The sequence below is a fragment of the Malurus melanocephalus genome, unplaced genomic scaffold, assembly GCF_030028575.1.
Source record: "Malurus melanocephalus ecotype Western Australia unplaced genomic scaffold, MMel_1.1 scaffold_359, whole genome shotgun sequence".
Taxonomy (NCBI): Eukaryota; Metazoa; Chordata; class Aves; order Passeriformes; family Maluridae; genus Malurus; species Malurus melanocephalus.
The window spans coordinates 383,450-395,640 of NW_026623591.1; the positions used below are offsets into that span (position 1 = coordinate 383,450).

At 39.9% G+C, this 12,191-nt stretch overlaps 1 protein-coding gene across 6 annotated transcripts in view; it reads right to left on the minus strand.

Moving 5' to 3' along the window:
- The window catches only part of DYM (dymeclin), a 208,459-nt gene that overhangs the window by 130,557 nt on the left and 65,711 nt on the right, over positions 1-12,191 (minus strand). The window lies entirely within an intron of this gene.

Consider the following 12,191-nt stretch of genomic DNA (forward strand, 5'->3'; position numbering starts at 1 on the left):
TCATGGGACTGTATTACAGAACTGAAAAAACTGAGAAAAGCACCAAACCTGAAACAGAGATGCTGCAGACTCAGCATTCCTGGGGTACAAAGTCAAAGGAAAGGACAAAACCTCTACATTTATCAAATATGGGCTCTTGATATATTCATTCATTCCAAGGGAAAAGAAGCACCCCCTCCTAACCACACTGTGTCAGATTCATCCCCAAAAGTTTGTCTAGAAGTTCATTTTTTTGAGTGTATTTTGAAATTTTATGGGAGAGACTGAGCATTCAATTGAATTATTCATTTAACAGGTCAAAGCTTTGAGTAATACAGGGGAAAAATCTACTTTAAAAAGGTATGTGCTTATTTCCCCTTTTAATTAATGTTTAAATCAAAAATTAATTACAACACACCTTCTTAAAGAAAACAGAAAAATTTAGAAAGTTTAGTTTCCAATCTTCTAGTCTGCAAGGTCCAAGGTGTAAATGAGAAAAAACCTGTAAGCCATATGAATGCAGAATATTAAGTAAAACCACTTAGAAGAATTTCAAGTACTCTTGGTTCTACAAAATTTCAAGCCATCCAATGACTATTTTTCTTCAAATGTAATTATACAGTCAGATTATGTAATAAACCAATGCCCCCTCATTAGAACAATTGCAGGGCAATTACTGCCATGTCATGGGCAARGGAACTAATGCCACTCAGTGTTAAGCAGCTTGAGAGTTATTATAACAAAAAGTACTATAATTGCAGCCTTCTTAGCAAAAATTTCTTGTTATATTAATAACCCCTTATCGCCATGTTTTTTATCCACTGTCCTTATCAGAATGAATGATGCTGACTGTGAAATTAGTTTTTAAGATCACATGAGTTCACCAGAGAGGTAATACGCAAAGCTACTCCTTAAAAAAACTTGAAGTAACTCTACTTTYATTAKCACATGTTAAATAAATTAAAAWTCATCCTTTCTTAAACTTTAGTGTAGTTCTCATTTTTAATTTTCCAACACCTCATCCTCCTGTGGTTGGCATCTGTCATTACTGCACCTTTYCTCAAAAGTTAGGAAAAAGGGATAKGGCCAAAACAACAGTGATTAATCTGAATCTTCCACYAGGGCGAATAACTCTCACTATGTCCAAGAGAAATCTACACATTAATATGTGACCCAAGCAAMCTCCTGAAGTTCTCTTGTGTGTTGGCATGTCCTCCAGAAAACCAATCCCATATAACAGGTTCATAAAAGTCCTTTCAACTGCAAAGGRCAGTGATACATTAGGTGCTAAGTATTGGCTGGCGCTCCCAACATACTCAAGTTGAAAGGTATTTTAAAGGAAAATACTGTTTCTGATCATAAACATCAGATTAAAGCACTGAACAGATAAACAGCTTGGGAAGACAGAGAGACAAGCGGAGTTTCTAAGCGTAGGTAGTATGTTCACAATACCKGAAATATTAATTTTTTAGACCTAATTTTATACATATGCATATTTYAAAACTACAAAGCTGTATTTAACTTCTTTAACATGCAAAACAAAGTAACTTATGCTGCAACTCCTTCGAAGCTTTCCTCACTATATTCTTTTCAGATCTGAAGATAACAGAAAACACAGACTATACACTGATACAGAGTGGACAGAAGAGTATTTCAGATTCTGCTTCTTCAGAACATCACATGGAAGAGAAAAAAACAAAAMACCAACAGAATAAAAAGAAAAAWATCCCATTTAAAWGGGATGAAGGTCAGGTTGGAAAGGGCTCTGAGCAACCTGGTCCAGTGGAAGGTGACCCTGCCCATGGGAGGGAGTGGAACAAGATGAGTTTTGGRATCCCTTCCAACACAAATTATTTTAGGATTCCATGATTCTATGAAAATTCCTTTTTAAGCCAACAGGATGGCTGCAACAGTACTAGTTCTGGCTGGYATCATTACAGGCATGAACAGAAATTTGCCTAAATGCTTCAAAATGCAATTGGATTTCTWTCACATTGAGTTTTTTTATTTTACTTCTAGTCTCCTGTCATTTTTTTTTTGATATATCACAAGACAAATACATATTCCAGATGTTTTTGTAAAGCTTTCTACATCTCTGGGAGGTGACAAAGATAAGATAGGGGTCTCAAAACTAAACCATTAAACTGGAAAAAGGAGAGAAAGGCAGATTACCTGAAACAGCATCATGAGGCAAACTGCTTCTGAAGATTTATAAAGTCTTGAAAAGTCTCTGCAGTACCAAATACTACCTTTCTGGTCTTAATTATAGACCAGATTAAGTCAATAATCCATAACCCTAAAACAGCCTCTTCAACATTATTGTGGTTTAACATCATACAGCCAATCATTCTCTCCTCTCTGCTGAGATGGGGGAGAGAACTGAGAAAAAAGGCCRAACTCACGGGCTGAGATAAATACAATTCAATAGGACTGAAAAGAAAAGGAAAGTGATGGCAATAGTCAAAATTATGATAAAAGAATAGACAAATGCAATTGCTGGCCACCTGCTGCAGACCCTGAGCAGTGTCCACCAACTCCTGACCAACACCCACCAATATCCACCAGCACAACAGGATACAGGATATTCCTTCAGCCACTTGGGCCAGATGTCTTAGCTGTGTCCCCTCTCAGCTCCTTGTGTCTTAATTGACCTTAAAGCTCATCTTACTTCAATYCCCTGCCATGGGGAGGGTTCCACAGTMCCAGGCTGCTCCCAGCCCCAATGTCCAGCCTGGCCTTGGACACTGCCAGGGATCCAGGGGCAGCCACAGCTGCTCTGGGCACCCTGTGCCAGGGCCTCCTCACTCTCCCAGTCAGGAATTCCTTCTGCAATTATGAGAAACTGAGATGTCCTTGATTCAGTGTAAGCATGACTTTGCAACAACTAAAACATCAGTGTGATATCMASRTTACCTAGCTCTGCAACTCTATTTGAGCTGAAAACCAGACAATCATTTAGATATTTGGATCACTTAATTTATGCAATTTTAATCGTATTTCTCTAATATGTGTCCATAGTCYCTGTGTCCATCTCTGGGCTCCTGAGGACAGCAGAGACAGGGGTTTGCTGAAGCAGGTCCAGCAGAGGTGGCAGAGATGAGGAAGGTCTGGGAGCAGCTCAGTGTCCAGGAAAGGCTGAGGGAGCRAGGGCTGCTCAGMCWCCAGAGGAGCCCCAGCCCAGAGGGGCCCTCGACCCTGGCTGTCCCTGGGTGCAGGGAGGGCTCCGAGCAGGTTGGGCTCTGCTCCAGATGRCACCCAAAGGACGGGCAGGGACTGAGCCCAGGGAGCTCCCCCTGCACAGGAGGCACAACTGCCCTGGAGAGCGCCCAGCCCTGCACAGATTGTACAGAGAGGCTCTGGAGTGTCCCTCCCTGGGGAAATTYCTGAGTCACACAGACGCACTGCTGTGCCCTGTGCTCTGGGATGGCCTCGCTGGGGCAGAGACGTGGCACCAGATGTGACGCACTGTGTTCCCTTCCAGCCTGACCCACTCTGGGATTCACTGATATCACTTTATTTCTTGACTCAATCTCCCATGGAAGAACATTGGTACAAGTTTTGCCAATCAGAGAAATATAAAATTTCTCTCTGACATAGTGACCCCATTCTCCCTGGTGGAAATACAAAATTCTGCCAATTATTTCTGGGAAATACTCAAATACTTTGATATGGAGCTGACTACTTTTCCCTTTGAAACCAAATGAATAGATTTATTTTTGCCCTTCCGCCAAACTAACCACTATGGATTTTTTCCCCTGGTCATATAACTCTATGTAAGGCAGAGCAAGAAAAGCAGGTCATAATAGGAAGGCATGTTTTTTTGTAACAGAGAAACTGAGGTCTTCTGTAAAATGGCTGGAAACACAGTTTACAGCCATGAAAACAAACCCAGGACTTTAATCTAGTTTGACAGTCTGTGAAACAACACTTAAAGACAAAATGAAGTTATGACACAGTCATCAAAATAGAAYTTTCTTCACCTGACTGTTATTTGATGCAAACATAGCTCTCAGAAATCCCACCCTAATGCCTGGTCTCTGTTACACAACAAGACACAAATAAGGTTYGCGCTTGTATCTACTTCTAGAAAAGTTTAAATGCACTTATTTATACTTTCACATGACTAAGAAGAACTGCATGAGCTTGATTTTGAAGACATCTTGAAACCAAGAGTGCAGAGGGTATTCTAACAACTCATTACACTCATAAAGCATTGCAACTTATAGTCAACAACTTCTAGCATCATCTGCCATTATTTTAAGTCAGCAGATCAACAGACTGTGAGCTATAATTGATTTTTGAGCTCTCCTGGGTTAGTTATTAAACTAGTTGTAATTCTTCTGCAGAACATGTATTATTCACCTTTCAACCTTCAGTGTCAAAGCTCGGAAGAAAAACTCTCTTGACTTCTCATGCTGGACAAAGCAGTAATTAATGATGAGGAAACTGGAGTTACTTATTTCCAAGCTTCTTTCTAGGAAATTAATATTGTTTGGTTTTTATATCTAATAGTAGCTGAAGAATTCAATTAAAGTAATCATTGAACTTCAAGCTTTCCTTTGAACATCCTTCATTGAGTTTAAATACAGGCATTAAATTGCAATTAATACTGGYAAAGCCTTTTTGCTCCTTTCTCTCCTCACTGCAGTTTGGCAAGAGGGCAGATCCTTCCCTCATGCCCCATCACATAACCCAAGACCTCTCAAACATAATTAGTTTCCTCCCAATGTATTTTTTATTGCTTTTGAAATTATTTTGCCAAGGGCACCAGGCTGAGGTTCAGCCCCAGGCTGCTTTTGAGACTGAAGAGGGCAAAATACGGGTTTTAGTAGATATGATCTTCAAAAGGTCTCCTGATTGCCCCCTGTCATTTTAACATTTCCAAAATTACAAWCCTGCTCTCTTGCTGCAAAAAATGGAAAGAATACAAAGAGACAAGGCTACAGAAGTTGGAAAATCCAATGTTAAATATCAGAAAGGACACCCAACCACAATGACAAAAATCCAAAACAGGACAGATCTAACTTATGGTTAGCAATACATACAAGTAAAATCCTAGCACCACATTCTGCTTTCCTATTTCTGAAACTTTCAGCATCCAAAAGATTGTCCAATGCTGCAACAGCATCTGAGGTATCACTAAATACAGATGATGAAGAACTGCAGCAAAAGTAATTTTCATTGCATCTAATTGCTACCATCATGCACTTCCTCCACCAAAACCAGTAAACAACATATTATTAGAAAACATTACAATTACTATTTAATTCTTATTACACTCAAGCAGCAGCACTGGGAACTTGAGTGTTGTTTTTTTTTATTTAACGCTTATTATGTGTGTCACATTTCTTAAGTCAATTCAATGGTTCTCACACTGTGGTCTCATGAACACTTTCTGGTGGCCCATGGAGAGCTGGCAGTTCACATTGTGCTGGCTCTTGTCCTTGTTTCCAGCTGCTACATTGTGTTAGAAGAAAGCTAAAAATACATAAATACTTTCCTACGATTRCTTTTCCATGCAAGCAATTTCTCAAGTTGCCACGGGGATGTTATGTGATAATGAATGGGAGGGGAAAAAGAGGTCTGGGGAATCATGAACGGGAAAAAGGGGCTACTGCTGTATCAGGGGCATTTTATACTTTATAAGCACATCTTCAACAACTCAGATCTTTACTTAAGGAACTTAAACTGCAAATTGCAAGGAACACAGGGTATATTTGCTGAAAACACTGTAAAAACAGCAGTTACATTAATTTTAGAAAGTCCTATTGTAGATTTGGGAGAATTCATTACAGAAAGAAACTAGTAAAGCTGAAGTACAGCAAAYATAGAACAATTTTTACGTGGTTTATGAACCTGCATGCTAAATATTCCATTCTCAAGCAACACTAAACTCATCTGTAGCATAAACACACTGACATACACAGACACTAAAGCCTGTGACTGAGAAAGCAATCTGGTGACTACAGACCTTTTAAGCACAGAAATGATAAAACTCAGAAGCACAGAAATGGATACCCAGAATACTAYAATAACTTAACTTGCAGTAACTTTTTCAAATGACACAAGTTCTCATAAATGGTACTTTTTTGCAACATTTCGCCTCGCACAATAATRCAAATCGCAAAAGTTACAATTTCTAATTTTCAGCATATTTTTCATGCTCTTCATTGTCCAGCTTTGGACTAACAGAATTAACCCAATCTAGCTTGAGAGACTTCTTTTACAAACTGTAAATGAATAGTTTCTGGGTGTCACACAGTCTAGCAAAATGAATTTGCATTTTAAATACTGGTAGGCTAGCTGTCCTCTAAGTCATCAGCAGGCTGCAGCAGGAATTCACATGAGGGAGACACTACATTTAAAAGCATTTTGAGACAACAGCTATGTACCAATCCATCCTGACTCATTTCTTTTCTGGAACGCAGGAATGGCACATGGTGCGTATCAGAGTAAATGTGTGATCACTTGGAACTGCATATCCAGGCTTAAAATCCCATCAAACTACCACTTAGACCTTAGTGCTAGGTCAAAGTCACACAATTTACACAGATGATGGCCATGGACTTTATTTCAGGTGCTGTGTTATATTTCAGCTGCTTTACTACTATATTTTAAGTATTTAATTCTTAAATACTACAGGAAAATGGCTGAAATGCTATAGAAAGATTAACTGTATGTTTTAGATTACTTCTTTAAATGTTAAAAAGAATTATAGAAGCAATTTAAAAATCAAGTTATTTTCTTCTCAACAAATCACTGCAACAGAACAACTGCTCTATATTTCATAGGTTTCAACTGGCTCATTGAAATACATGACTGAGTATGACTTAATTGTTTGAGGGTTTTCACACCTAATAATACTATTGTAAAGGAGACCAGTAWTTCATCCTCCTTGCCAAGAACAGCAGAAGGTAGTTGTTTCTGTGGAGTCAAGCTCTGCAACACCAGCTCCCTGCCTGCCCCACTCCTGGCCACGGCCTCTCCAGGAATAGCCTCACTCCTGTCTCTGTGTATCCACACATTTRAAATACATCCCAAACATCCTATTTTTTATGTCCTCACTGCTCCCAGTGCTGCAATAGGACAGGGAAGCAATAGGGAATTGCTGGGGTATGGGAGCCACTGGGGAAAAGACAGCCCAGGGAATCTCCACATAAAACCTCCAAAGCCAGAGATGCACTGATGAGTCTGAAGTGGCCGTGGCTGTGATGTCATTAACACATTCTGGAAGCAGTTTTTCAGGATATGAATCATGGAAGGAAGTGAAAAGCAACGATGTATTAGGTAACTGTGTTCATCCCCTATCCACACAACACTGTTTCCTCCAGTACAGCTTGTTATTCTATCCAGTCTAATTCTAAGACTAGTAATGGAGCCTGAACCACATCCTCTGGGAAGAGTGTTCCATAATCTAATAAACCTCAATGCTAAGATTCTTTTTCCTAATATTCGGCTAAGCATTACTTTGTTCAGCTTCAACTACTTATTCCTTTAAGTGGTTCTATGTAATACCATAAAACATTTCTGCCCCAGTTCAGTGTTTACAGCCCTTAAATAAAAAGCACAGTCAGGTCTCCTTTGTTGCCCAGCCAAATTACATACACACATTTTTCTTTCCTTTCTTTTAAAGTCTTTTCCAGTTTGCCTCCTGCAATTAATCCCAGCTCCAATACTTTGCACAACCTTTCAAATGTCATAGAACTGAAAAAGATTGCAAGCACTAAATTGTATAGATTGATAAATAAGCATATCCCTCATTTCACTTCAACAACAGTGTTTATTTCATTTAAAACTATTCATCTTCCTTTTTATAACTAGATCTTGGGAGATCTTTACTGTGACATCTAAAATGATACATGCTTTCCTTGGGCAGGAACCCCCTCTATTGTATTGTAACTCTTTTTCTTGCACTGAATTTTAAAATAAAAAGACCTCCCAAGACCATGAAGTTCAACTGCAGACTTGCAAACTCACGAAAGTTTCTGACACCRCCTAGGTATCAGAAATATATAAAGACACCCCAAAAAAAGTATTTAATCTGAAAAACTACAAAAACATTTGAAGTCAACACCTGTAAACTCAGTGAAATCATATTACATATAACTACATATATTATTTACCGTTGCACTTGATGATTTTTGAGGTCTTTACCAATTTAAATAATTTCATGAGTCCACGATAACTTTAACATTTCCCAACGGGGTCCTCTTATCTTAGATGTCAGCCCAGAGATGCTGAAGCATGGAAYAGCTTTGTTAGCTGGAAATCCCTGATGACATTTTTACTGTATGTAAGTAGAGTATGAGTAGTACCCATACCCAGAGACAGACACCTTGAAGAATTAAGTAAAGCAAGTTACATAACACACTCCCAAACCAAAACCCCAAGTAAGGTTGGGAGTAATTCAAATACAACATTRAATCATTTTTAGAAATATATTAAACATAACTATAGAAAAGGAACATCTTAAACAAGGAATCTTCACATTTTTATTAGCCCAACTTCAGTTGCCAATACCAGTTTCAACTCCTTTGGATACAAGCGATACTGTTTCTGAGATGGAACAATATTCCTGCTGCACATTTGAAGACTATCGAGTATATATCCAGTATATATAAAGGTTTTATGGCATTATACAAGAGCACACCACAGTATTAGGACTAGTTGGAACTCGGAAAAGTAAGGGCAAGCTTGAGGAGAGGGAGAGAGAGGAAAATGAATCAGAAATGTAGGAAAAACTGCAAATCCACCCAGTGTTGGATTTTATTTGAGAGGAACTGTYTGGACCAATCATCTATCAGCCTTGGAAGAGCAAACCTCAAACCAACAAGTTCACATAGAGAGATATTAAAAAGGAGTTGTTGGATAGTGAGGTTTGGGGGCTCYTTTTTTGTTTGGGTTATTTTGATGGGATTTTCAGGACAGGCAGTTAGTTCTTGGAGGGGTTTTGTTCAGGCTTTTGTTTTTTTAAATTATTATTTGTTACTATATACTTTATTTTTAATAGAAAACCCCTCTGTTTTTTACCCAGGATATCATCCTGGTCCTTTATTTCTCTTGTCAGAATGCAAGAGAACACAACAAATGTGCGTAATTGGACCAACAGTGGAACTTCCAACAACATTTACTGTCAACTCCATCAGGTAAGATATGAGACAGAAACAAACACAGAAACATGTTAAAAAAACCCCCATCTTCGTGGTATTATTTTTAAATGTTCTAATCAGGATATCAATATTAATTAATGCTGTTTATGTAGAACCCTCAGGAGAATTTCATCCCCACACAGAGGAAATAAGGGGGAAGAAGAAATCCAGACAACCAATGAAGAAGTGACCTGTAAAGCCTCTAGACAGGTCAAGACATCCAAGAAATTACTTTTCCAGAGCAGTTAGATTTTTATATCAGTGAGTGAGTTTAGCACACTGATCCTGTTGGCTTGCTGCAACTGCAGACACTCCATTCACTCCACTACCTGTTTCTTGAGTGGTGAACATGAGGAACAGGAGCAAGACTGGCTTCTGGGAAAGTCTTCCTATAAAATGTTCTGCTTAACAGCCTAAAAAAAAAAAATAAAACCACAAAGAGGCAAAGGAGACCTTAAATTTTTCTGGACTCAGCTGCCTAAACCACAAGACAATTTTCATCTTTCTGTTTCCTTACTTGTYAARCATATACAGCTCAATTTTCATGGCAAATATCATGACAAGACATGTACCGATTCCATGACAAGATATATCCCTTGCTGGTGGACYTGAGAGATCATTTTTGYCACCACTCWGGAGGTSAMATCCAGATTTACATTCCAGTTTCCTGTGAACAYTGGGAGARCTGGGGKTGCTYACCTGGACAAGRGAAGGCTCCAGGGAGAGCTCAGAGCCCCTTTTGGGGCCTAAAGGGGCTCCAGGAGAGCTGSACAGGGACTGGGGACAAGGGCTGCAGGGACAGGACACAGGGAATGGCTTGGCAGTGCCAGAGGGCAGGGATGGATGGGATATTGGGAAGGAATTGCTGGCTGGGAGGGAGGTGTTACCCCATCCATGGCAATGTCCAGTGGGTGCCTAGACACAGCACTCAGTGCTCTGGGGTTGGTAACAAGGTGGGGATTGGTCACAGGTTGGATGCAATGGTCTTGGAGTTTTCCAACCTCACTGATTCTCTGATTATGTACAAAAAAAAGCCTTGCTCCTTTCTCCAGCGTCTTGCCCATATGCCAGATAGAGATACCGATCTCCTCTTTCTTCTCCCATACAAAACTAAGGAACAGCTAGCACAGCCAAGTCAGCACAGACCTGCTGCTTTGCTCCTGGACCTAAGTTTCACTACTCCAAACTTATGAAGCACCTCAGCACTGGTACCTGCRGCAACTCCAGCCAGCTTCTCCATCAGCCTTCAGGGGAGCATTCAAAAACAATTAGATAAAACTCCTAATATAAGCACAGCTGAAGAACTCAGTCAYACAGCTTAGGAATGGTCTGGCTGTCGCCCATATTAGTGAGAAGATCTGCTCACACTCCTTGGAGCCTACCACCTCTACCCCATGCAACAGGCACGTTATTTTTTAACCCAGCATGTCCCTGTTTTTCCTTGAAGAGGTAACATTTTGTTTGTGTGAGGTAACTTCTTCCTCTATGCTACCTGCCACACCAAGGAAGAAAAAGCTCTGAATGTTGATTCTCTTGCTTGAGACCTGGTCCACCAGCAACTGGATGAAACTGGGAAAGTCCCCCTGGATCCTGGAACAGGCCCATGGACCTCACGAGGGGTGCTGCATCCCGAGCCTCACTGGCATGACAGTCTGTGGAATAAACTTCATGAAAACTCAATGCTCAGACAATTTTGCTGCCAGTTTTTGAACAAGATTCTGTTCAACGTATGCAAACKGCAAGGTTTGGGATCTTGTAACTTGGCCAGATTTAGTAAACTTTTAGTGGGACTGTAAATGGCACATCTCTATCCACAGTTTCACTTCCCTAAGCTCCTCTTCCCAAATCTCAAGAGCCTGTTCCAAGGCATGAAGGCTCTAAAACTCCTCAATAAAACAGATGTAAGAATTCAGCATTGGTTAAGTAACATTTTTCCCTAACCTCATTCTCAGAAATAGAAGAACTGTTTTCAATTAAAGCTGTGCCAAAAAAATTTTTAAAAAAACAACCCTAAAAAATAGAGCCTAAGGAAGATACTCAGCATGAAAAGTTTCATCACAAACAACTGAAGTCTGAAAAAAATATGAGCAATTGAAAATTGGATTTCTCTACAGAAAGTGCTCTATAAGCTTATCTTGAGGCATCAATACCAGCTCCAGCCATATGAACATTATTAAAATGGCATTTTTAATGATGAAGCGTTGAGGAAAGCGGCAGTGCYGAGGAATGAAGTCCTACCCCCAGAACAAGCATGCCACAGGCAAAACTTTTCATTATCTTGACTAGGAGAAAATGCCTCCTCAGCTGAAAGAACCCGGTGTCCCTGATCCCTCTGAGAGCGGGGCGTGAGCTCCTGCCAAGGCTGATGAGCTGTTTTATGTCAGCACCTGCCCTTTGGCTCCGCTCTCGGCACTGACATCAACTCCAGCGGCATCAGACAGGAACACGTTCCTGTCACCAGACACCATGGCTGGACCTGCACCAACAACACAGGGCTGCAACACACCAAACGCCACTCGAAGCCTCTTGTGGATCCAACACCAACTCAATTCCCTCTCTTTGGGTCAATGGCCAGTGTGCAGGGAACAGTACAGGGAAAGGTTTCAGTGTGTCAAATTTACTACAAAAACACAACACTATGGGGGGAGAAGAAGGCTGACTAAGTATTACTGACTCCATCTGCATGTTTTTTCCCAGCAAAAATTGATAGTTAAGATTGAGATGATATAGAAACATGTGCTAACACTCATCATAGTCTTTACYATTAAAGAGTAAAATTACATATATAGTATTGAGAAAGTTTTTGTTCCAGATACTGATTTGCCAATTTATGGAATGAATTACATAAAGATTTGCATTTATGTGAAAAAATATATTTTGAAGCACTTTATTTTTTCTCTAGCACACATGTTGAGTTCCAAAATATTTCCTCTTCAGTACCCAAAAATGTTTTTTACCACAGGGCCAGGGATTCCTCTGGGCTTTTCCAGCTCCTAAGCATTTTGCAGTAGTGTCAAACCATTAAAGAAAAAGAGTTTGCTCTCTGGGAGCACAGGTAGGAAA